Consider the following 24,335-nt stretch of genomic DNA (forward strand, 5'->3'; position numbering starts at 1 on the left):
CCTGCTACTGCTAAGTCACCTCAGTCGTGTCCGACTCTGTGCGACCCCCTAGACGGCAGCCCACCAGGTTCCCCTGTCCCTGGGATTCTGCAGGCAAGAACACTGGAGTGGGTTGCCATTTCCTTCTCCGATGCATGAAAGTGAAAAGTGAAAGTGAAGTCGCTCAGTCGTGTCCGACTCTTAGAGACTCCATGGACTGCGGCCCACCAGGCTCCTCCATCCATGGGATTCTTCAGGCAAGAGTACTGGAGTGGGGTGCCATTGCCTTCTCCAGTCCATGTCCCGGCTATTGTAAATAATGGTGCACTGAACACTGGGTACATGTGTCTCTTTTAATTCTGGTTTCCTTGGAGTGTATGCCCAGCAGTGGGATAACTGGGTGGTATACCAGTTCTATTCCAGTTTCAAGGAATCTCCACACTGTTCTCCATAGTGGCTGTACCAGTTTTCATTCCTACCAACAGTGTAAGAGCATTCCCTTTTCTCCATACCCTCTCCAGCATTTATTGTTATAGACTTTGATGATGGCCATTCTGACCAATGTGAGATGATACCTCATTGTGGTTTTGATTTGCATTTATCTAATAAGGAGTGATGTTTAGCATCTTTTCATGTGTTTATTAGCCATGTGTATGTTTTCTTTGGAGAACTGTCTTTTTACATCTTTTGCCCACTTTTTGATTGGATTGTTCATTTTTCTGGTATTGAGCTACATGAGCTGCTTGTATATTTTAGAGATTAATTCTTTGTCAGTTTTTTCATTTGCTATTACTTTCTCCCATTCTGAGGACTGTATGAGAAAAGCAGAGTTTATCTTCAAATAATAATTAGAGAGAATGATGACCTCAACAGCACTGATGGAAGCCAGAAGGCAGTAGCATGGAGGGTTAAATCTACTGAAAGAAAATAGCTGATAAAGTAGGATTCTATACAAAGTTAAAAATATCCTTAAAGAATTATGGTGGTAGAAAAACATTGAAAACAGCACAGTAACAGAATTTGCTACCTGGAAATGCACGTTGAAGGAACTACTAGGGCATGTTTTTTCAGGAGAAGGAAAATATCACCAATGAATAGTCAGAGATGCAGGAAAAGATGGTGAGCAACAAAGGAATAAATATATGGAAAAATCTAAATAAATGCACAAAACAGTGGGGTTTAAAATACATGGTGACAATTGCATTTATGCTGGAGTGTGCAGCCAAATGGACTTAAAGGACCCTCAGTTCTTTGAGGTATTTGAGAGGAAGGACAAAGGTTGTATTGATTTTGTAGAATATATGTTGCAATTTCTAGTACAATCTCAAGTATAAGAGTCAAGAATATATAACTGTCAAACTAACACAGGAAAAAAAAAGAAACATTTGATTATACAACTTATCAAAATTTGTGGGCTACAGTGAAAGCCGTGCCTAGATGGAAATTTACATTGAATGCATACATAACAAAAGAATAATTATATGAAAACAATAATCTAAGTTTCCATCTGAGGTAATAACAAGAAAATTCAATCCAAATAAGCAAGAGAAAAGAAATCAGAACTAAAAATCCAATAAAAATGAAAACAGGAAATCAATAGAAAAAAATCAGTAAAAGTATAACATGATTCTTTGGAAATACTAACAAAACTAATAACTCAGACTGTGAAAAGAGGGAAGATACAAATTACTAATATCAGAAATAAAATAGGGGTTATGGATATGAATTCTATAGACTTTGAGGATGAAAAAAGAGTACTATGAAAATGTTTGCTCTCATATTTGATAGCCTAGATAAAATGTATCAATTCCTTGGAAGACAATAAACTATTAAGCTTACATGAGAGGAAATAAATAATCTGAATAGGCCTGTGTCTGTTAAAAAAAAACTGAATCAATATTTAACAACCATCCAAAATAAAAAGCTCCAGTCCCAATGGGATTCACTGGTGAATTCTACCAAACATATTTTTTTTAATTTTATTTTATTTAACTTTATACTATTGTATTGATTTTGCCATATATTAAAATGAATCTGCCACAGGTATACATGTGTTCCCCATCCTGAATCCTCCTCCCTTCTCCCTCCTCCCTCCCCATACCATCCCTCTGGGTCGTCCCAGTGCACCAGCCCCAAGCATCCAGTATCGTGCATCGAACCTGGACTGGCGACTCATTTCATATATGATATTATACATATTTCAATGCCATTCTCCCAAATCATTCCACCCTCTCCCTCTCCCACAGAGTCCAAAAGACTGTTCTATACATCAGTGTCTCTTTTGCTGTCTCGTATACAGGGTTATTGTTACCATATTTCTAAATTCCACATATATGCATTAGTATACTGTATTGGTCTTTTTCTTTCTGGCTTACTTCACTCTGTATAATAGGCTCCAGTTTCATCCACCTCATTAGAACTGATTCAAATGTATTCTTTTTAATGGCTGAGTAATACTCCATTGTGTATATGTACCATAGCTTTCTTATCCATTCATCTGCTGATGGACATCTAGCTTGCTTCCATGTCCTGGCTATTATAAACAGTGCTGCGATGAACATTGGAGTACACGTGTCTCTTTCCCTTCTGGTTTCCTTAGTGTGTATGCCCAGCAGTGGGATTGCTGGATCATAAGGCAATTCTATTTCCAGTTTTTTAAGGAATCTCCACACTTTTCTCCATAGTGGCTGTACTAGTTTGCATTCCAATCAACAGCTCAACATCACTCATTATCAGAGAAATGCAAATCAAAACCACTATGAGGTACCATTTCATGCCAGTCAGAATGGCTGTGATCCAAAAGTCTACAAGCAATAAATGCTGGAGAGGGTGGGGAGAAAAGGGAACCCTCTTCTACCAAACATTTAAGGAAGAAACTGTACCAAATATCTGCAATCTCTTTCAGAGGACAGAAACAGAAGGAATACTTCCTAATTTAGTTCATGAGGTCAGTGTTACCCTAATACCAAAATGAGTTAAGGACTACTTAGGACTACAAGAAAGAAAACTGAAAACCTATATCTCTTATGAAAAAAATTAACAAATTAAATCTAATAATGTAAAAAGGAGTTATATACCACAACCATGTAGGATTTACTTCAGGTAAGCAAAGTGGATTCAACGTTCAGAATCAATTCATGCAATATACTACAACGAACTAAGAAGAAAAACCACATGGAGAGAACCCATTTGACAAAACCCAATACTTACTCATTATTAAAACTTCCAGCAAGCTAAGAATAGAGGGGAACTTACTGAACTTGATAAGAGACATTAACAAAAGCCCTACTATTAACATTACACTTAATGGTAAGGACCTTAGAAGCTTTCCTCGTAAAGAAAAATAGGTTAAGGATATGCCCTCTCATCACTCCTATCACGCATTCTATTGGAAGAGTTAGTTAATAAGATAAAGAAATAAAAATATATTGATTGGGAAGAAATAAATAAAACATGTCTTTGTTTGTAGATGACACTATCTTAAAAATGCCAAAGACTCAACAAAAAATCTCCTAGAGCTGATAAGTGAATACAACAAGGTTGTAGAATATAAGGGTTAGCATACAAAAACTATTGTTTTTTAATATGCTAGCAATAAGCAATTGGAATTTGAGATTAAAAACACAATACCATTTAAACTAGCACTCTCACAAAAGAAATACTTAGATATAAACCTGATAAAATACATGCAAGATGTATATAGGGAAAACTACAAAACTCTGATGAAAGAAATCAAGTAATATCTATATAAATGGAGAGATATTTATGTTCAATATTGTTAAAGCATCTGTTCTTCCCAACTTAATTTATAAAGACAGTGTCTTCTTCAGCAGCACAATAGCATTCAGCTTTCTTTATGGTCCAACTCTCACACCTGTACATAACTGCTAGAAAACCTATAGCTTTGACAATATGGACCTGTGTTGACAAAGTGATGTCTCTACCTTTTAATATGCTGTCTATGTTATTATTACTGTTTAGCAAAAAAAAAAAAAAAAAAGAGCTATTAAGCTATGAAAGACACAGAATAATATTAAATCACATTGCCGTATGAAAGACCCAGTATGATAATGCTACATACTTTATGACTCCAACTATATGAAATAGTAGAGTCAAAACTATGGAGACTGTAAAAAAGCTCAGTGTTGCCAGGGGTTATGGAGAGAAAAAACAATTGGTGCCAATAGACTTGCATAAGCAGTGTTGCCACAAAACTTCACTTTATAAAAACACAACATCCACAAAGCACAATAAAATAAGATATGCCTGTATACTTACTCAGTTTAGTTCAGTCGCTCAGTCATGTCCAACTCTTTGTGACCCCATGGACTGCAGCACACCAAACCTCCCTGTCCATCACCAACTCCTGGAGTTTACCAAAACTCATGTCCATTGAGTCAGTGGTGCCATCCAACCCTCTCATCCTCTGTCGTCCCCTTCGCCTCCCACCTTCAATCTTTACCAGAATCAGGGTCTTTTCAAATGAGTCAGTTCTTTGCATCAGGTGGCCAAAGTATTGGAGTTTGAGCAAGCTCTGGGCAATGTGATGGACAGGAAAGCCTGGCATGCTGCAGTCCATGGCGGCACAAAGAGTTGGACATGACTGAGTGACTGAACAGCAAAGCATTGAAAGCATGCTAAACACTGAGCCAGTACGCAAAGAGAGGTGTTTTTTTTCTTGCTGTTGCTTGTTTGGGTATGTTTTTGTTTTGTCTCCAGGCAAAAAAACTCAAACAATGCATAAACTTACCATAAGAAAAAGGACACATTTCTGAGAGCACATACCACTAATATTTTTACAGAAAATGGTAGAAAAGTGCCAGGCATATAACCAAAACCCACAGGAACCAACCAAAACAAACCCTGAGCACGAGACAGTATATGATTTCAAGAGTTATATTATTATAACATTCAAAATGTTCAGTTTTCCACAAAAAATTTAAAAAACTTGCAAAAAAACAAGAAAATATGACCCATTCACAGAAAAATTAATAGAAACTATCTATGAGGAGTCAACTCATAGAAGTTATTCAGCAAGGCCTTTAATTCAACTGGCTTAAATATGCTCAAAATACTAAAGGAAATCATGGACAAAAATTGTATAACTCCAGGGGAATGATATTCCTCAAACAGTGTACACCTCTAAAGAGATGCAGGTTATAAAAAGGGACCAAACTAACTCTATGTTAAAAACTACAATATCGGCAATGACTTCACTAAGAATTTCAACATCAGATTTGAGCAGTCAGAGTTGAAAATCACAGAACTTGAAAACAAGTCATTTAAAATTACCCAGTCTGAGGAACATAAAGACAAGGGAATGAGCAAAAATGAAGAGAGCCTATGAGATCTGTGAGACACCGTCAATAATAGAACATCAAAGAATGGAAGTTCCATAAGGAGAAAACACAGAGAAAGGGATATAAAAGAATTTTGAAGAAACTATGACCAACAAGTCATACTTTGATTAAACACATGAATCTATACATTCAAGAAGCTCAATGAACTTTAGGAAGGAAAAACACAAGAGATCCACCCTGAGACATGTTCTAATAAAACTTTTAAAGGCAGAGACAAAGGAAGAACCTTGAAAGCAACAAAAGAGAAATGACTGTCCTATATAAGGCAGACTCATTAAGAAAAAGACTGGACATCTTAGCAGAAACCATGGAGGCCAGAAGGCAATGAGATGACATATTTAAAGTACCTAAAGGAAGAGAAAGTTCATAACTCTATACCTGGCAAAACTATCATTCAAAAATAAAGGAGACGTTAAGACATTCCCAGATTAACAAATGCTAAGGGAATTTATTTTTAGTAGATGTGTCCTATTTGTTCAGTTGCTGAGTTGTGTCCGAGTCTCTGTGACCCTGTGGACTGTGGCCTGTCAGGCTTCCATGTCCTTCACTATATTTCCTGGAGTTTGCTCAAATGCATGTTCATTGATTTGGTGATGCTAGATGTGTCCTATAGGAAATGCTAAAAAGAGTCCTTCAGGAGCAAATGAAAGGACACTAGACAGTAAACTTGAAGCCACAGGAAGAAATAACACAGGTAAAGGAATATATAAGCCAGTATTAGCGTATTTTTCATTTGTGACTCCTTTTTCTTTCCCAATTTGATCAAAAAGACAAATCATAAAATGATAATGATAAGCCTATGTTAAATGGGCACACAAAGTAGAAAGATGTAATTTGTGACACAGTAACATAAAGGGGGGAGGGATGGAGAAATGAAGGATCAGAATTTTTATATACCTATGGAAGTTAATATGATATTAATTCAAAATAGATTGTGACATGTTTGTGAGGTTAATTGTAAGCTCCAGCACAACCAATGCTAAAATAACTTTAAAATACACAGAAAATAAATTAGAAGTGAATCAAAATCATATACACTACAAAAATAGCAAACACAAAAGAAGACAGTTAATGGTGACATTGGGGAACAAACAAGATATGAAACATACAAAAGACAAAGCAAAATTGCAGAAATGAATGTTTCATTATCAGTAATTATAAATGGATTACATTCTTCTATTAGAAGGTAAATATTCTCAAAATAGATTAAAAAGCAAAATGCTATTATATGCTGTCTAGAAAAGACTCATTTTATATCCAAGACAAATAGGTCAAAAGTAAAAGAATGGAAAAGGACATTCCAGGTAAATAGTTACTAAAAGAGAACTGAGGTATCAGTGTTAAGATAAGATAAAATAGTCAAAAATTGTTACAGAGGCAAGGAGGAACACTAAATATTGATTAAAATGTGAACCCATTAGCTCAGTTCAGTTGCTCAGTCATGTCCAACTTGTTGCGACCCCAGATGCCATGATCTTCATTTTCTGAATGTTGAACTTTAAGCCAACTTTTTCACTCTCCTCTTTCACTTTCATCAAGAGGCTTTTTAGTTTCTCTTCATTTTCTGCCATAAGGGTGGTGTCATCTGCATATCTGAGGTTATTGATATTTCTCCTGGCAATCTTGATTCCAGCTTGTGCTTCTTCCAGCCCAGCGTTTCTCATGATGTACTCTGCATATAAGTTAAATAAGCAGGGTGACAATATACAGCCTTGACGTGCTCCTTTTCCTATTTGGAACCAGTCTGTTGTTCCATGTCCAGTTCTAACTGTTGCTTCCTGACCTGCATATAGGTTTCTCCAGAGGCCGGTCAGGTGATCTGGTATTCCCATCTCTTTCAGAATTTTCCACAGTTTATTGTGATCCATACAGTCAAAGGCTTTGGCATAGTCAATAAAGCAGAAATAGATGTTTTTTCTGGAACTCTCTTGCTTTTTCCATGATCCAGCGGATGTTGGCAATTTGATCTCTGGTTCCTCTGCCTTTTCTAAAACCAGCTTGAACATCTGGAAGTTGACGGTTCATGTATGAACCGTTCAAGTATGATGGTTCAGCGTCATGCTGAAGCCTGGCTTGGAGAATTTTGAGTATTACTTTACTAGCATGTGAGATGAGTGCAATTGTGTGGTAGTTTAAGATATAAACCTAGGAACCTAACAACAGAACTCTAAAAACATATGAAGCAAAAATTGAGAAGTGAAAGCAGAAATATACAGTTCTAAAATAATAGTTGGAGATTTCAATGCTGTACTTTCCATATGGAGAAACAATTAGAAGATCAGTGGCACATAGGGGAGTTGAACAATACTCTAAACCAGCTACATCTGACATACATAAACAGACACTCTCTCCAACATCAGCTTAGTAATATTTCTGCTAAACAGATTTTCTCAAGAACTTTGTGGATCTTCTTAAAATGTCAGTGGGATTCACTCCTCTAGGCAAAAGCCACATTTATAGATCTTTTCCAGACAAACCCTCTAAGCCTTGCCCTCCCACTGAAACAGTAGGAAACAGTACCCTTAAGCTCCCTAGAGGACTTCTGGTTTGGTTGATATTTGTGAGGCAAACCCTTATCCTTTTTTTTGGGGAGGGTGTAGTTAAAATGAATTTTATTTATTTATTATTATTATTAATTGGAGGAAAATTGCTTTACAGTATTGTGTTGGTTTCTGCCATACACCAACATGAATCAGCCAAGTATACATACGTCTCATCCCTCTTGAACCTCCATCCAACCTTCCATCCTACCCCTCTAGGTTGTCACAGAGCACTGGATTGATGTCCCTGCATCATATAGCAAATCCCCACTGGCTATCTATTTTACATATGGTAGGCAATGTGTGTTTCCATGCTACTCTCTGAATTGGTCTCAACCTCTCCTTCCCCTACTGTGTCCACAAATCTGTTCTCTATGTCTGTTCCCATTCAGTTCAGTTCAGTTGCTCAGTCATGTCTGACTCTTTGAGACCCCATGGACTGCAACATGCCAGGCCTCCCTGTCCATCACCAACTCCTGGAGCTTACTCTAACTCATGTCCATTGAGTCAGTGGTGCCATCCAACCCTCTCATCCTCTGTCATCCCCTTCGCCTCCAGCCTTCAATCTTTCCCAGCATCAGGGTCTTGTCCAGTGAATCAGTTCTTCGCATCAGATGGCCAAAGTATTGGAGTTTCAGCTTCAGCATCAGTCCTTCCAATGAATATTCAGGACTGATTTCCTTTAGGATGAACTGGTTGGATCTCCTTGCAGTCCAAGGGACTCTCAAGAGTCTTCTCCAACACTGGTTTAATATATCAATTCTTCAGCACTCAGCTTTCTTGATAATCCAACTCTCACATCCATACATGACTACTGGAAAAACCATAGCTTTGACTAGATGGACTTTTGTTGGCAAAGTAATATCTCTGCTTTTTAATATTCTGTCTAGTTTGGTCATAACTTTTCTTCCAAGGAGCAAGGACCTTTTAATTTCATGGCTGCAGTCACCATCTGCATTGATTTTGGAGTACCAAAAAATAAAAGTCTGTTACTGTTTCCACTGGTTCTCCATATATTTGCCATGAAGTGATAGGACCATATGCCATGATGTTAGCTTTCTGGATGTTAAGTTTTAAGCCAGCTTTTTCACTTTCCTCTGCCGGGAGCCAGCATGAGGAACTCCGTCTGTGGCAAAGGTCATGAGAAAGGAAGCTTGGCATACGCAAAGGCGGGATCAAGCCTCAGGAGTCCCCCTGGAAATTCTCGAGCATCTACCCCCAAAACCAGAGACTGCCTACTTTACTGATTTGTGCTCTCACCTACACCTCTGACTTTATGGGGGGCTGTCCCCCACCACCTCTCTCTGAAAAAGAGTTAACTTTCAGCTCCAGTTAATAAAGTTCCTGGGCGTGATACGAGTGTTTCAACTCACAAACTCCTTTGGAAGTTCTCTAGCCTGCCTGAACAGGTTCTTCCGGCCACACGTGATTGTTCACAGCCTCCCAACCAGGAGAGACACGAGATGTTCTAAACTGTCTAAATACAGATTCCTTTGAGCAGTTAAAAGATTGATTAGAAATTGTATTGGTGAAGGGTTTTTCATTTGTTGGGCCAATGTTTGCTGCTAAGTTTCCATATCCCTTACCTACTGTGTCCCTGGGAGTGTATTGATTAATATAATTGGTGTACAGGAATGTAACTAGTAGCTTTAATCTTTAATGTTTGTAACCTTGGACGCTTGAGTTAATTCTTTTCTTGTTATAGCCCACTACACCTTTGCCCTATAGGAATGCAACTTTATCTAATGCTTTTGGAGGGTGGCACCTGACTTTAGAATAATCACCTTTAGAGAAAAATAAGTTTTCTGAAGAAAGGGTCATAAAATGTTAACAGGCCTCCTGGCCAGAAGATGATGTAAATCACCTAAACTTTTGCATATGATAAGTTTGAAAACCTGGCTTTGATAAGAATCAAGGACTGCTGACCTTCCCCCATTATCCTCTATGTACAACTTAAGGTATAAAAACGACTTTGGAAAATAAAGTACAGGCCTTTTTCACCAAAGCTTGGTCTCCCCATGTCGTTCTTTCTCTCACCTTCTGGCTGAATTTCCACCTGGAGCGTGGAGGCTCGTCAAGCCTACTAATTATGCCTGGGCTTCTAAGATCTGACTGGGGAGGCCTTAGTGCCTCCTCTCCTTCGGGAGAATGGGAGGACGCCTGTGGCCTACGTAGATGATGCAAATTCCTTATTTTGGAATTTTATTAGCTTTCCACATAAACCAAGTTATTCAGCCTCTTTTCTCCACTGAATTTCCTCACTGAGCTATCCTTATTTAACCACTCTTTATATCTTTAATTCTATCATATCCTGATCGCTGAAGCTGTCTCCCCTTCGAATTCCCTGGATCCTGCCAGGGCTGGACCCTGGCACTCCTCTCTCACTTTCATCAAGAGACTCCTTAGTTCTTCTTGGCTTTCTGCCATAAGGGTGGTGTCATTTGCATAACTGAGGTTATTGATATTTCTCCTGGCAATCTTGGTTCCAGTCTGTGCTTCATTCAGCCTGGCACTTAACATGATGTACTTTGCATATAAGTTAAATAAGCAAGGTGACAACATACACCTTTGACATACTCTTTTACCAATTTGAAGCAGTCCATTGTCAATGTTCAGTTCTAACTGTTGCTTCTTGACCTGCATACAGATTTCTCCGGAGGCAGGTCAGGTGGTCTGGTATTCCCATCTCTTTCAGAATTTTCCACAGTTTGTAATCATCCATACAGTCGAAGGCTTTAGCATAGTCGACAAAGCAGAAGTAGATGTTTTTCTAGAACTGTCTTGCTTTTTTGATGATCCAATGGATGTTGGTGATTTGATCTCTGGTTCCTCTGCCTTTACTATAACCAGCTTGAACATCTGGAAGTTCATGGTTCATGTACTGCTGAAGCCTAGCTTTGAGAATTTTCAGCATTACTTTGCTAGCATGTAAGATGAGTGCAATTGTGAGATAGTTTGAGCATTCTTTGGCACTACTTTCTTTGGGATTGGAATGAAAACTGACCTTTTCCAGTCCTGTGGATACTGCTGAGTTTTTCAAATTTGCTCACATATTGAGTGCAGCACTTTCATAGCATCATCTTTTAGGATTGTTTCCATTGCTGCCCTGTAAACAGGTTCATCAATACTGTCTTTCTAGATTTCATATATATGTGTTATACCATAATTTTTTTATCTTTCTGACTTAATTTCACTCTGTATAATAGGCTCTAAGTTAATCTACCTCATTAGAACTGGATCAAATGCATTCCTTTTTATGGCTGAGTAATATTCTGTTGTATATATATACCAAAATTCTATCTATTCATCTGTCAATGGACATCTAGTTTGCTTCCATATCCTAGCTATTATAAATAGTGGTGCATTGAACATTGGGGTATGGGTGTCTCTTTCAACTACAGTTTTCTCAGGGTATATATAGCCCAGTATTAGGATTGTTGGGTCATATGGTAGTTTTATTTCTAGTTTTATAAAGAACCTTTATCCTTAAAATGATAGGAAGGCCTGTTTTTGTGCCTGATTCCTTCACTGTTCAATCTTTCTGCAGTTTTAGGGAAAAGTTATAAAATCATACTAAACAAAGATTAAGACTGTGAATCTCTTTAATTCTTACAGATGGTGAGAAATTTCAAAATCGTAAGGTCTTAGTTTCTTTTTTGTGTAACAGTTCTTTCCTCAATCCTCACACATATTATCATAAATAGAAAAAAAAATTCAAGAGTCACTTTTAAAACTTTACTTGCAAATCTCCTTAAGTATAAAACCAGCTTTTAAATATTTTCTTGAACATAACTCCAAGATATAATTTTGCTAAGCTTTTTGTCACCTTGCAACAAGAATCTTCCTCCTTTTGTTTGTAGTAACATGTTCCTCAGTTTCTTCTGAAATCTCACTTTGGCATACTTAAAGATTAGATTTCTACCAACAGTCTGTTGAAAACATATAGGCTTTCTCTCAAAGTTCTTCTAGTCTCTGTTCACTTGACTGATTTCAAAGCTATTTCCAAGTTTTTAGGTACCATTTCTAGGCATCAAAATCTGTATTATTTTTATATTGTTTTATAATGGATTACCACAAACTTAGTATCTCAAAACACAGATATATCCCAGTTTCTGTCACGAGTCTGGCATGACTTAGCTGGGTGCTGTACTCGAGGTTTTATAAGGCAGCACTCCAGGTGTTGACTGAGCTGTATTTTCATCTAGAGTTTGAACTAGAAAAGCTGCTTTTAGCTTATATGTATTGACAGAGTTAATTTTGTTGTGATTTTTGTAGGAGACAGGAAAAATAAAAGAAAAGCAGGCCCCGGCAAGGGCCACAAAAGAAATTTATAATTATTAATAAACTGGATGCTATAAGGCATGGCTCTTGGAACAAGTCCAGAGGGAAGAGTTCATAATCTTGAAAACAAGATATGATCCGGAGTCGGTTTTCCCAACTGGCATCTCAGAGTCACATGTTTTACGAATCTGCTGGAAAATCTATAGATAAGAATATTGGTCTTCATTACTGATCCGTTATTGATTACTGTTTCCTAATTACTCAATTCAGTTTCAGCGCCTTCACCATGGAGCAGTGTTGGTCCCCTGATTCTCACTTTTCTCGAAATTCTTGTGACTCGTTTCTCATTCTCTTGCTGTATCGTGCTTTGAAAACCCTGCTTGTCGAGCTAGTCTCAACAATTTTAGGACTGTTCACAGTTCCTGGCCTTCCTTCAACATGATAGCTTACTTCTGTAAGTCAGCAGGAGGGAAAATTATCTCTAAAGAAGGGCTGAGTCTCTCTTTAAGGCCTTTTGCTTGATTAAGTTGAGCCTATCCAGGATAATCTTCCCTTGGGTTAAAGCAAAAATCCACTGATTTGGGACCTTAATTCTATCTGAAAATTCCTTGATCTATGCCACATTCTATTGTTTAGCGGCGAAAGGAGGTCATTAGGTAGGCTTTGAATCATGGAGCTACCCTCATTTGTGTGCCAAGTGGTAAAGTATGTAAAGTCCTCAGTCCAGTATTTGATGTATACTAAGAGCTCAATAAATGTTAACACCTCCTATCTTTCAATTCTTCTAAAGTCTCTGTTGTAACCGGAGTCTCTGTGCCCAGAGGGATGTGGAACTCAATGAGGTAAATCCCACTGAAGGGGATGAGGCTCTAAAGGAGTTTGTCACCACCTAGCCAAAGGAGAATCGAATTCTCTTGCTTATGAGACCATGCTTTACAGTTTAGGAAAATCTGGAGAGAGGAACTGTTAGTGGAGACTTGAAAACCTAAACCAGAGAATTTGGAGGCAATACATATACAGATTAGGTTCCAGGGAATTTTCCAGTGCATCAAGGAAGAGTATAAAAAGGAATTAAGAGAGAAGCATAGCCCAGGGAGTGTATGCCATCCAAACAAGTATGATGGCTGTTATATGGAGCCAGGGATATAAGGTTATATCATAACCTTCAAGATATCTTTTTAGTTGACCAAAGGGACTTGGAGTTTAGGTGGCTTAGGATTATAACTGAGCTATTCTGTACATGGAATTCATTTGGTGCCTATACCTATTCCAGGTAGTAGAGGCAAATTTTAAGAGACGATATTCATTTAAGATTGGCCTATGAACTAAAGTAACCTGAAAAGTGGCAAGAGTATCAGGGAAAGCATCATGAAAAGAGAAAAGGCTGTTTGAATGAGATGAATAAATTCCAAGGACTAGAGGATCCTATGGGACCAAGAATGGAAATGTAGGAAAAAGAGATGCTCCCCAAGGTAGAAGCAGGTTCCAATCTCTAGGAGACCATGAAGACTGAAAGTAGAATGTCAGATCCCACCACTCTAGGAAAATAAATATAGCATTTAATGATAATATGTCAAGTCCAATAAAGATTGGGAAGCTTACATACATTGGAGAATGTAAGGAAAGATCAAGACTTAAGGGTCTAAATTAAGACCAAGGTTTTTTTGTTTGTTTGATTTTTACTTCAACTAGAAACTACATACCACAACTGCAGACAGGAACGCTGATCCTGTAGGTTTTCTTTCATAAGTGGCTTCCCATCTCCTGAAGCTTCTGCCATGAGATAATAGGAAATATCAGTTATGGAAATTGCTGCAACATGGAAAATAACTTTCAGCATTTTGGTATAGACTGAAGGTTAATGGAGATGCTGTGTGTCCTTTCTGCTAATGTTCTAGCAATTCTGTTATTTTCTTGCTGTCTCAAAATGGGGAGATGCTTTCCTTTAGGAGATGTGAGAGATTGCAATCCAAAGAAGGCCTCTTCAGCGTTTGAAATCCCATAGTCATTGACCTCCATATAGGTTAGGAAGGAACAAAAAATGTAGGACAGTAGCTCTTGCTGCTTTTTCCTTCAAAGACTTTAAGACTAAGCCTACTGACCTAGAATTCTCAGAACTGTCAGTTCAAGGGCACAGACAAAGACACATATAGAGAAAGGTAGACTTCTCAATGATTGTCTCCACTGGACGATCTGGTTCAGATTTGGACAGATATTGTTGTGACACTGGAAAGCTGGGGAGTCGGTCTGTCCTGTTACACTGTCAGGCTCCTGTTATTCTTCATTCTGCATGAGTAACTGTGCTGACTGTTGGGTAGGAGTTGAATGTGTCAGAAGACATTTTTCAAGATTACCTTCCCTGAAGGGAACTGGCACACTATGGATATATCCCCACATTAGGAGATGATCTTCCTGTGATTTGAGAACATTGGTTTATACCCCAATGCACACAACCTTTGACCACCAAGCAGCATGGTATAAGTAAGATTTTATATTAACTACAGAAAGAGTACTGTGGAAATCAGTCCATATATTTAATTCTTGCTAAAGACTGAATCCTTGGTATCTACTGTAACCTAACAAAATGATCTCTGCTGAAGATGAATGCAGAGGCCTTTACTAGGTGTATGTAGGTCCAGAACACACTCGTATTTTCCTCAAGAGTAAATTAGTTTTACAGTTAAGTTGTATACCAGGATCCCTCCTTTCCACCTCTAACTAGAGTGTCTGGGAAGAAGTCCTTTGAAGTCACATAAAAATCAATTTTGTCAGTTCCAACAAGGATCTAGTAATAGTCATAGAACTATATCATCATTGAAAATTCTGTTTTGTCTTTCACTGACTTATTCTCTAAGAAAAATACATATAAAATAGTGTGTATATTGGGGATTTGTATATAAGGTGCTTTTTCTAATAGTTTCCAATGTCAATGAGTCATTCCTTGTAGCTTTATGTGCCTCAGAGCTGATACTGGTGTTGTGTCAATGAAAGAGGAGCAGAGATATGTGTAATAGGAACAAGGATGAGGAGAAGAAAAGGTTCTTTTAGTTCTTGTCTACTTTGCTATTGCCTACAGTGAAGGACTTTTGGGCTAGAGGTAGATTATTTACCCATTCTTGGTGGTGCTGGAAAGATTTTATCAATGATTTCTCTACCTTGCTTATCATATGAAAATGAAGGGAAAGTGTTAGTCTTTTAGTCGTGTCCGACTCTTAGTGACCCCATGGACTGCAGCCCGCCAGGCTCCTCTGTCCATGGAATTCTCCAGGCAAGAATACTGGAGTGGGTTGCTATTCCCTTCTCCAGGGAGTCTTCCAAACCCAGGGATCAAACCCAGGTCTCTTCCATTTCAGGCAGTTTCTTTACCATTTGAGTCACCAGGGAAGTATATAGTTTTGGTCTATTTGAGTGCCAAATTAGAGAGACAGATTTAGAGAAGGCAGGAATCTATTCAAAAAAGGCAGAAATTGCAGCAAATTAATGCAGGTGTTAAGGATTGTAATGTCCTCACTCTTCTGACTGATTGAACTTGACTTGGTTTTAAACCCATTTAAAGTTAAAAACATGAATTAATCTTTCAAAGTAGTTGTCCTCAGACTTTATATTGCATAATAATTACCTGAGGATATCTTAAAAATGTGGATTCCCAGCCCCACTCACAGAGAATCTGACATGGAAGGTCTAGCTTATTGCTCAGGAACTATGGTTTTTATAAACATCTCAAGTTTCATTTTACAAATGGTGGCAATTGGTGAATCACATTTAAAAAAAAAACTCTCTTCTAGGAAAACATTTTTTAGTGGAGAAAGGGTGGGAGTGTAAAAACTAAATTTGCCATTTCTGTTGGCCTGAACTTGATGATGTATCGTTTGACTCTCTTTACTTCTTAGTTTCCAGTTGAGGTACTCTTTCTTTCTCAGTATTTGAGTGAATACACATGAAAATTCAACTGCTGTGCTAGAATGTCCAACTGAGTTAAATTTTTTAAGACTTTAACTTCAAAGGATGAAGAAATGGAAAGGCCTGTGCAGAGGTATAAAGCTTTTTAAGGAGACAGGTAGGCTAGATCCAGAAATGCTGCTGACATGTGACTAATATGGTCAGAAAAATTACCTGAAATTTCTGATAATTTCAGAAATTATCAAAGAAATAAAATAGAATATTTCCCAGAGCTGTAGTAGGCCTGATTGTCCATAATGAAAATTTAGATCAAATGTTGTATGAATTAACAAAAACAACAAAAACAACTCTGTTTCCTAGATCCTGGAAATACTCTCCTATTCATAGAATAGATAGTAAGGAGTTTGAATATTAAACACATGAACAATCTTGGTTATTTACACATATGTTATTAATAAAAGCAGACAGATGTCAGAGTTCCCAGTAGCAGCATGGTATGGCTACATGATTTTTTAATATTAAAAATTTCACTATTTTTAATATTCTTAAGGAATATGATTTGGATCCTAAGATTATCTGTCAGCCAAATTAGTAAAGGAAAAAGTAAAGCTACTAGTGTAAATGATTTTTATTGTATAAGGTAAAAATTAAAAAGTTATAATGAAAATTCTAGCTAGTTCATACAAGCAATGAATGCTTGAGAGGGTATGGAGAAAAGGGAAACCCCTTGCACTGTTGGTGGGAATGTAAACTGATATAGCCATGAAGGAGAACAATATACAGATTCCTTAAAAAACTAAAAAGAGATCTAAAATGTGACCCAGCAATCCCACTACTGGGCAATTACCCAAAGAAAACCATATTTCACAAAGACACATGCACCCCTGTGTTCATTGCAGCACCATTTACAATAACCAGGATATGGAAACAACCTAAATGTCCATCAACAGAGAAATGGATAAAGAAGAAGTGGTACATATATACAATGGAATATTACTCAGTCATAAAAAGGAATGAAATTGGGTCATTTGTAGAGATGTGGATGGACCTACAAACTTATATACAGAGTCTCTTAATACAGGGAATTAAGTCAAAAAAAGAAAAACAAATATCATATATTAATGTATATATGTAGAATTAGAAAGAATTGGCATAGATGATCTTATCTATAAAGCAGAAATAGTGACACAGATGTAGAGAACAGAAACATAGATAGGTATCAAGGGGGAAAGGAGGATGGGATGAATTAGGAGGTTGGGACTGACATATACATACTATGTATAAAATAGATAACAAATGAGAGCCTACTGTATAGCTCAGGAAACTGTACTCAGTGCTCTGTGGTAACCTAAATGGGAAGGAAATCCAAAAAAGAGAGGATATATGTATTTGTATAGTTGATTCACTTTGCTGTACAGTAGCAACTAACACAGCATTATAAAGCAACTATATTTCAATAAAAACTTTAAAAATTGCAGTTAGCTCAATACAGAATGAGGTAATATAGGTGAGGATACTGTGTGTGTGTGTGTTTGGTGGCAATGAGAGTGAAAATGCACCAAGTTGGTAAAAATTTACTTTTGAATGTGACAGCTAAGAATGAAAGTTAGTAATGACATAAAAGGGTGATTCCTTTCTCTCTGTGTGTGTGCATGCTCAGTCAGGTCCCACATTTGTGACCCCATGGAATGTAGTCCCCTATATTTCTCTGTCCATCATCTCACTAATGAAATAATAAAATGAAATAAATAAATCTCAATTGGTATCACAAAAGTAGACAAGAAAAAAATTCAAAGGAAGAAATTATGGGTACATATAAATAAGTGACAGGAATGAGTCAAGTTTTTCATCATTATGTATATGCCAGTAGAACTCTGTTTAAACACACACCAAGACATATCCACCAGAATGTTCATAGCACTACTATTCATCAAAGTAAAAACTTGGAAACAATCCTGATATCTTTTCACAGTCACATGGTAAATAAAAATGACATATTCATATAATAATAAAAACAGTATCATGGTGATACACAACAATATGGGTAAATCTCACAATTTTAAGTTTTCAAATGAGCTAAATACAAAAGAATACATATAATATGATTCTGTATACAGAAAGATAAATACCTGCCAAAATGAATGTATAATATCACAAGTCTGAATAATGACTCATGTAAACTGTTAAGAAGTAGAGAGATTAATGATAAGTAGCTAAGAGTATGAGAGATTATTTTGGAATATGAGCAGTGTTCTAATACGCCATCTGGGCATGCTTATGTGGTCAATTTGTGATACTTCATTAAACTATAAATACTAGTAGACTCTAATCTCATGGCATGATCTTCTCTATGGTTTGAGAAGTCATTGGTCAGTGGAGGAAGGATGAAAGAGACCAGGAGAAAAGACCAAAGCAGTCTTTGTTCCATCCCAGGAGGACTGTCAAGTTAATCTGTGCTGTTCCTAATCAGGATAAAGTCACAGGCAAATGTTTTATGGTTCAGTTCACTTCACTTCAGTCACTCAGTCATGTCCAACTCTTTGCGACCCCATGAATTGCAGCACGCCAGGCCTCCCTGTCCATCACCAACTCCCAGAGTTCACAAAAACTCATGTCCATTGAGTCGGTGATGCCATCCAGCCATCTCATCCTCTGGCGTCCCCTTCTCCTCCTGCCCCCAGTCCCTCCCAGCATCAGAGTCTTTTCCAATGAGTCAACTCTTTGCACGATGTGGCCAAAGTACTGGAGTTTCAGCTTTAGCATCATTCCTTCCAAAGAAATCCCAGGGCTGATCTCCTTTAGAATGGACTGGTTGGATCTCCTTGCAGTCCAAGGGACTCTCAAGAGTCTTCTCCAACACCACAGTTCAAAAGCATCAATTTTTCAGCGCTCAGCTTTCCTCACAGTCCAACTCTCACATCCATACATGCCCATTGGAAAAACCAAAGCCTTGACTAGATGGACCTTTGTTGGCAAAGTAATGTCTCTGCTTTTGAATATGCTGTCTAGGTTGGTCATAACTTTCCTTCCAAGGAGTAAGCATCTTTTAATTTCATGGCTGCAATCACTATCTGCAGTGATTTTGGAGCCCCAAAAAATAAAGTCTGACACTGTTTCCACTGTTTCCCCATCTATTTCCCATGAAATGATGGGACCAGATGCCATGATCTTAAGTTTTCTGAATGTTGAGGTTTAAGCCAACTTTTTCACTCTCCTCTTTTACTTTCATCAAGAGGATTTTTAGTTCCTCTTCACTTTCTGCCATAAGGGTAGAAGCCATGCTGTGTGGTGCCACCCAAGATGGTCAGGTCATGGTGGAGAGGTCTGACAGAATGTGGTCCACTGGAGAAGGGAATGGCAAACCACTTCAGTATTCTTGCCTTCAGAACCCCATGAACAGTATGAAAAGGCAAAATGATAGGATACTGAAAGAGGAACTCCCCAGGTCAGTAGGTGCCCAATATATGCTATTGGAGATCAGTTGAGAAATAACTCCAGAAAGAATGAAGGGATGCAACCAGAGCAAAAACAATACCCAGCTGTGGATGTGACTGGTGATAGAAGCAAGGTCTGATGCTGTAAAGAGCAATATTGCATAGGAACCTGGAATGTTAGGTTCATGAATCAAGGCAAATTGGAAGTGGTCAAACAGGAGATGGCAAGAATGAACATCGACATTCTAGGAAGAAGCGAACTAAAATGGACTGGAATGGGGGGATTTAACTCAGATGACCATTATATCTACTACTGTCGGCAGGGATCCCTTAGAAGAAATGCTGCAGCCATCATGGTCACAAAAGAGTCTGAAATGCAGTACTTGGATGCAATCTCAAAAACGACAGAATGATCTCTGTTCATTTCCAAGGCAAACCATTCAATATCACAGTAATCCAATTCTATGTCCCAACCAGTAACACTGAAGAAGCTGAAGTTCAATGGTTCTATGAAGACCTACAAGACCTTTTAGAACTAACACCCAAAAAAGATGTCCTTTTCATTATACAGGACTGGAATGCAAAGTAGGAAGTCAAGAAAGACCTGGAGTAACAGGCAAATTTGGCCTTGGAATACGGAATGAAGCAGGGCAAAGGCTAATAGAGTTTTGCCAAGAAAATGCACTGGTCATAGCAAACACCCTCTTCCAACAACACAAAAGAAGACTCTACACATGGACATCACCAGATGGTCAACACTGAAATCAGATTGATTATATTCTTTGCAGCCAAAGATGGAGAAGCTCTATACAGTCAGCAAAACTAGATTGGGAGCTGACTGTGGCTCAGATCATGAACTCCTTATTGCCAAATTCAGACTGAAATTGAAGAAAGTAGGGAAAACCACTAGACCATTTAGGTATCATACCTAAGATTATACAGTGGAAGTGAGAAATAGATTTAAGGGACTAGATCTGATAGAGTGCCTGATGAACTAAGGATGGAGGTTCGTGACATTGTACAGGAGACAGGGATTGAGACCATCCCCATAGAAAAGAAATGCAAAAAAGCAAAATGGCTGTCTGGGGAGGCCTTACAAATAGCTGTGAAAAGAAGAGAAGCGAAAAGCAAAGGAGAAAAGGAAAGATATAAGCAACTGAATGCAGAGTTCCAAAGAATAGCAAGGAGAGATTAGAAAGCCTTCCTCAGTGATCAATGCAAAGAAATAGAGGAAAACAACAGAAGGCGAAAGACTAGAGAGATCCTTTCAAGAAAATTAGAGATACCAAGGGAACATTTCATGCAAAGATGGGCTCAATGAAGGACAGAAATGGTAGGGACCTAATAGAAGCAGAAGATATTAAGAAGAGGTGGCAAGAATACACAGAGGAACTGTACAAAAAAGATCCTCATGACCAAGATAATCGTGATGGTGTGATCACTCACCTAGAGCCAGACATCCTGGAATGTGAAGTCAAGTGGGCCTTAGAAAGCATCACTATGAACAAAGCTAGTGGATGTGATGGAATTCCAGTTGAGTTATTTCAAATCCTGAAAGATGATGTTGTGAAAGTGCTGCACTCAATATACCAGCAAATGTGGAAAACTCAGCAGTGCCCACAGGACTGGAAGAGGTCAGTTTTCATTCCAATACCAAAGAAAGGCAATGCCAAAGAATGCTCAAACTGCCACACAATTACACTCATCTCACACGCTAGTAAAATAATGCTCAAAATTCTCCAAACCAGGCTTCAGCAATACGTGAACCATGAACTTCCAGATTTTCAAGCTGGTTTTAGAAAAGGCAGAGAAACCAGAGATCAAATTGCCAACATCCGCTGGATCATCAAAAAAGCAAAAGAGTTCCAGAAAAACATCTATTTCTGCTTTATTGAGTATGCCAAAGCCTTTGACTGTGTGGATCACAATAAACTGTGGAAAATTCTGAAAGAGACGGGAATACCAGACCACCTGACCTGCCTCTTGAGAAACCTATATGCAGGTCAGGAAGCAACAGTTAGAACTGGACATGGAACAACAGACTGGTTCCGTATAGGAAAAGGAGTACGTCAAGGCTGTATATTGTCACCCTGCTTATTTAACTTATATGCAAAGTACATCATGAAAAACGCTGGGCTGGAAGAAGCACAAGCTGGAATCAAGATTGCCAGGAGAAATATCAATAACTTCAGATATACAGATGACACCACCCTTATGGCAGAAAGCATAAGACAAAGACCCTTTAAAATCCATTCTTTGCCTCATGAAGCTTTCACTGAGCTGTTTGTCCCCCTCAGCAATTGGAGTGTTTGAAACTAAACATTAATTAAACTTCTCTCCTTTTTAGCCCTCTTAACGTTGACGCATCCTCGTTCTGATCCAGCATACAACCCCTCCTTAATGATTCCTCCTAAAAGTAAAAATATTTCTTTTTTTACACACCCTCTATTCGGTGTTCATTCTGCAAAAGAACCTTCCCTACAAAAGAAAATTCCTTTTTTCCTGTCCTTTGAGATGCTTGCAGTTCTATTTGAATTGTTTTCTCTATTACAATAATCTCTTTCCCTTTATTGCAATAATCCTTTCAAATGAAGTCTCTTTTTATGTAAGTGTGCTGCTGCTAAGTCGCTTCAGTCCTGTCCGACTCTGTGCGACCCCATAGTGTAGATTTACTTTTATTTGACAATAGAAGTTACCAAATTGTCTCCTTTGATAATGTACTCCCTTTCCCTCAGATTTGGAGCTGTTTGTGCGAACAATGAGAATGTTAGATTCATATTTGTGTTCTCATCATGCCTTAATCTGCCTTGATCTCTGACTGTTCCTATTCCCGTTTCCATCAATTTCTGTTTTTATTTTAGTCTCTGAGTATGTTGTTGTATCTCTCTGTCTACCCATTTCTCTCCTTTTCCTTCACTTATCTGTCTCCTGGAGGCCAAGCTCCTGTCTTCAGTTTGCTCCAGAGAGATGAGCAAGAAAGCAGAGCATGTTCCTTCCTCAAGTCTGGCAGTTTGCTTATTTATATCTCCAGCCTAGACTTCACCTCTCTCCGTGGTAAAAGGGCAAGCAGAAAGTAAAAAACTGGTTTCACTTTTGTGTTTTTTCCCCCTCTTTTAAAAGATCAGCTGATTTAAAGGAATCCTATGCATTTATTTATTTATTTATTCTTTCATTCATTCGTTTATAATTGTGATTTATATTTGTTTATATACTTATGATTAGATAATTGTGATTTATAATTGTGTTCACATTGTGATTCCTGGGTGTTAAGGTTTATTGCAAATGGAAGACTAATGTTGGGGGGTGGTGTGTGTGTGCATGTTTATTTATAGTGGCCTGGGTTGAGCACCAGTTAAAGAACATGGGAAAAACAGGATAGGGAAAGAATTTCGGAAAAGAGACAAGGGCACGTTAGAATGTCTTCCTCAGGGAACTTGCTTTAACTGCTTTATTGTTCTAGCTGTGTGGTTGATTTGAAAATTAACAAAGTTTCAAAATTGTATTAGCTGATTTGGATGATTCAACACTAACATGAGCTAATGGAGGAGGGTCTTATTTATCAAAAGAGAATTTACTTTGGTCATTTTTTGGGGATAATAACTTTCCAGAGTAAGCTGCTTTATCAAGTCAGGAAAGTGTTGATTTTGCATTGTCTCTTCCTTATTATTGACTAGTTGAGTGTCTCTGTGAGAAGAAGCAGTTTCATTGGGTGTTTTCTTTGACTTAATTTGAAAGATATTTTTAAATCTCTAGAAAGAAAAAAGACAATGATAATGGCTGTTATTTCTCTATGTCAAAGGGGTTTCATTGTTCATCATTTTTGAATACATGCCTATATTCTTTCCAAAAATAAATTGAGTCCTTTTATGTGTGAAGCAATAGGATGACCCAAGGAATGAAGTATAAAACAGGGTCATACCTTGGAGGGCTTAAAACTTACCAATAGAGTTTGAGAGAGATGAATAAGTAAGTAGTTAATTTTATTGCCCCACAATACAAGTCTGAGGCCATAAATGGTATAAAGTTCAAAGTGTACTGGCAACACGGGTGTACCTATTCTTTTCCAAATTATTTTTCCATTTAGGTTATTGCAGAATATTCAGCACAGTTCCCTGCGCTATACTGTAGGTTCTTGTTGGCTATTTTAAAAATAGCAGTGTGTACATGTCAGTACCAAACTCCCAATCTATCCCTTCCCTCCACCATTTTCCCTTGGTAACTGTAAATTTGTTCTTTAAATCTGTGAGGCTCTTTCTGTTTTTTAAATAAGTTCATTTGTATAACTTTTTTTAAGATTTCACAGACTATAGCCCACCAGGCTCCTCTGTCCATGGAGTTCTCCAGGCAATAATACTGGAGTGGGTTGCCATTTCCTTCCCTAGGGTTTTCTGGTACAGGCCCTCTATATAGTCCACATCTCATGTAAAGCATTTTGTTTCATTGATTATTATCTTACCCCATGATTTAATTCATTGTAATTTTGCTTGTAGACAGTACCACCTGCTCCATTGTTCCTCTGTCTCAAGCTGTGTATGTCTGCACATGTCTTCTTGGAGGAGAACCTCATGCTCAGTTTTCCCAGGACCTCTAGAAATGCTACCCACGTCATCTCATATTTCCCCTTTCCACTCGCAGTGCACCTGTCCGTCTCCCCTACACGGGCCTGTACTGAGCTGTCTGTGCTGCTCTCAGAGCACTGACTCCACCTGCGATGCTCCCATCACAGTGTGTTGCATTGTAACTGCTGCTTGAACTGCTGCTTGTCTACTTCATTTCTCCTATCCCCAGACCTCAAACATCCCTCCTCCCTTTGTTCCTCCCAGTTGTGGGGGATCTGTCTT

The 24,335-nt window shown here is 38.1% G+C and overlaps 1 protein-coding gene across 1 annotated transcript in view; it reads right to left on the bottom strand.

Moving 5' to 3' along the window:
- LOC102396589 (interferon-induced very large GTPase 1) overlaps positions 1-13,901 on the bottom strand; it is a 190,141-nt gene extending 176,240 nt beyond the window's left edge. Inside the window, exon 1 of the mRNA XM_045162934.1 lies at positions 13,864-13,901. The gene's annotated coding sequence lies outside the window, so the exon portion shown is untranslated. The remainder of the gene's footprint in view (positions 1-13,863) is intronic.
- Positions 13,902-24,335: the final 10,434 nt, after the last annotated feature.

This window comes from Bubalus bubalis, chromosome 16, assembly GCF_019923935.1.
Source record: "Bubalus bubalis isolate 160015118507 breed Murrah chromosome 16, NDDB_SH_1, whole genome shotgun sequence".
Lineage (NCBI taxonomy): Eukaryota > Metazoa > Chordata > Mammalia > Artiodactyla > Bovidae > Bubalus > Bubalus bubalis.